Consider the following 3116-nt stretch of genomic DNA (forward strand, 5'->3'; position numbering starts at 1 on the left):
CAGCGTTCACAGACATTCATACGTCAATTCATAATCCCAACTACTTACTAGTCACTCGCGTTCATACTCGTGGGCACTTAAGAGCTCTTGCATTCATTCAAACTCGCCTACAGTTACTCAAGCTCATTATTCTACCACATTCCCCAGGTGCATCATTTTTCTACTCCTTCATTCGTATACATTCTCACTAACACTCGCACTGAGGCCTGTAAGAGCGTATGAGTCGGCGCGTTCTTAAAAACTACCACTACCTATATCTATGCCGAAAAAGGGGGAACGAGGTTTGTATACGGTATACTCAATTCAAAGCAGCTTGGAAGCTGTAACCTTAGCTAACACTTAATGTAGTATACTTCCACCATACATATATTCTGGGTATTCATCTATAGAAGGCAAATTTATTGGATGTGCATGAGTGTCACATGGGGGCAATATAAATGGAACTCACCCAGACTAACTCAGAAAATATTTTTTCTCTGGACTCACTAGGGCTCACTCACCAAAATTCTCTGTCAGGCTCAACCGGACTCAAACTCGTCAACATTCTACACAGCGAGGCTCTCTCGCACTCACTATAAATGGTCCATCTAAGTCTGTGTAAGCCGATTCAAGATTTAGTTTAAGAAATATTGGCAGTGAATTCATGCTTTGGAGATAATTGGCGACATTAATGCAATTAGCCTTCTTTCTTACGATAAGTGTTAGTGATTATAAGTGGTGAATTCTTCTGGTAGTGAAACTAAAGAGACAGAAACAGAATTGTATGATATTATCACCTGCCGAGTGTTTATTTTTCTTCATCCTGTTTTAATAACAAAGACATATGCTTGTGTTCGCTTCGGTTGCCCAGTGATATGGGCGCACTTTCGAAAGATTTCATTGTACAAATTCAGAAAACAATACACATTGGCTGCTGGTTATAATACCGTTGCACGCTACATTAATTTGGAGTTTCTAATTTACCCTACAGTACGATAGTGTACTTCTACATATTTGTGAAAATCTCGCTGCAATGTCTGATTTCTCTGCCGAATGCTATCCCAAAGAAAGTGAATTTTCTCTTTGGACGCTCCAGCTGAGCGCGTGTAAACAAACAACGTTGTATCACCAACGGTCACCATGTTTTTCTGTTTGTAAAATATGACGTGCCGCGATAAGTCCACCAGATTCACGTTGGCGAATTCTCCTACGATTCCGGTCACGTAGACGTCGGCGATCCAGAAGTGCGGCACACGAACTGCAGCGCTCACGATGGCGGACAACACGAAGGCTTCATGATTAATGCCTCTCCAGCACAGTAGGCAGGGTACACGTCAGATGCGTACTCCTCTTTGCTTACGTACCACTGATCAGTCCTTTTTCTCTGTGGAGGTACGTTTCTGTAAATGACGCAGTGGATGCCAGTTAGCCACATTACACTGCTGCTCGCGTAAGACGATAACGCGTAGACGTTGACTAACACGTCATCATCCATCTTGACAAGAGTGACTGTAGAATCAAGAGGGCAGATATCAAGAATCCACTTTGCAACCAGAAGAAACTTCAGGGTGAGGTTACGGTGGCTCTCTGTGATGTTGAGCACAACAAGGTCTCCCTCGCGAATAGCTTCCTCTACAAGCACGCGCTGTTCTTCATGATTAGCCGATGAACCAACAAAGAAAACGATGCTGAAGTTCATGAAGGACTGAACATAAGGATCGCCGATGGTCTTCCGAAGCCACTGACGTTTTTCGAGGTTATTTGGAGTGGTATCTATGAAGTAGAGTATCTTAGGGCTTTGATTACTGCACGCTGTCAATGTCTTCCAACCGTATGTAGCTCTGGACGTCACATTTACTTTCCTATAGCTTGTTGTACTTGTCGCTATACCATTCCGTCTAAGTGTCCTCAAAATATAAGGACCATGGTCACTAAAAAGCACCGCAACGAAGAAGGCATGAACGACAACTAAGAGAGTGATGTAACACTTCTTACGAAAGGGGGTAGTCACCGAAACCTTCGAAATGCTGCTCTTCTGTATCTTCGGTTGAGCTCCACTATTCTTGGGGGTGCCCATAACGTGGTCCTCAATTGCTTGTTGTCACAATACAAAGGTGCAAATATGGAGAGTGTACTAAGATATCGCGTCGAAGGCGCGCGCAGTTTACGTGCACTGTCTTCATTGCCACGCGAGAAAGTTGACCTTTTGCTCGTGCCAAGAAAAAGAAAAATTTTAAGCCGAGCCACCTGCTGTTACTTTTCCGCCAATGAAGCCATTGTCAAATTTCTTGCGAAAGAATAACAAAATAAATCATGAACGTTTTAGTTTTCAGCTGCACAATCCGTCTGCTCTTTTCTATTCGGAGGGAAGCGAATAGTGGCGCTGTTGCCCGCTAGAGTTCTGCATTTATGCTATTATGGTGTAGATCAAATAAGCACATATGTCAGTAGAAAAAAGCATGGGTTATTAAATGTTACCTCGAGACTTAGTTGGTCATTGTGTACCACCACTTCAATATTGTGTCCTCTGTGAATGAACGGCAGCAATCGCAGATATAGCTCAGTTCAGAAAACCTGGAATCTAAAAAACCTTTCATCGCAACGGAAGTCTAATCCGTAATTATTTGTAAGTAAAAAACGTTAAGTATTATTCTGGTGACTGTAATTCTACGCACGAATACTTGAGCTAATAATGGGGACTGTAGAAAAGAACAGGAGCGAATTAGAACTAGACGAGCCGTGAATTGAAATTGCAAATAATTTTGTGCACCGGCTTCCTTAATCGACATAATCGCAATAACATTTCTACACGCTCTTCCACAAGCTATGTTCAGAAGAAACAATGAAGTCGTCGACCAAAGGGCTTTAATTGTGATTAGCCCCTACAGACTTTGAATGCTGCAGATATGTTTGTAGGATGTCTTTGCTCTTCTATCTGCTAAGGCGTGACAAAGTACGTCTAACGATGTATAGCCGCCTAACTATCGTGTTATTACGTTTCAGTTAACTTCAGTGTTAACGATCTTGCTCAGTTATAATCTTTATTTTTCTGACGTTTGGAGTGACCTTTTCTACCTACGTGTTGTTATGGTCTTCGTCGAAGCCATACGAAACTTGACTCCACCTACTACTCTTAT

The 3116-nt window shown here is 42.3% G+C and overlaps 1 pseudogene; it reads right to left on the reverse strand.

The window, feature by feature from the left end:
* Positions 1-759: 759 nt before the first annotated feature.
* On the reverse strand, positions 760-2152 carry LOC119443849 (beta-1,3-galactosyltransferase 5-like; annotated as a pseudogene).
* Between the last annotated feature and the right edge of the window lie 964 nt (positions 2153-3116).

Source organism: Dermacentor silvarum, chromosome 3 (assembly GCF_013339745.2).
Source record: "Dermacentor silvarum isolate Dsil-2018 chromosome 3, BIME_Dsil_1.4, whole genome shotgun sequence".
NCBI lineage: Eukaryota > Metazoa > Arthropoda > Arachnida > Ixodida > Ixodidae > Dermacentor > Dermacentor silvarum.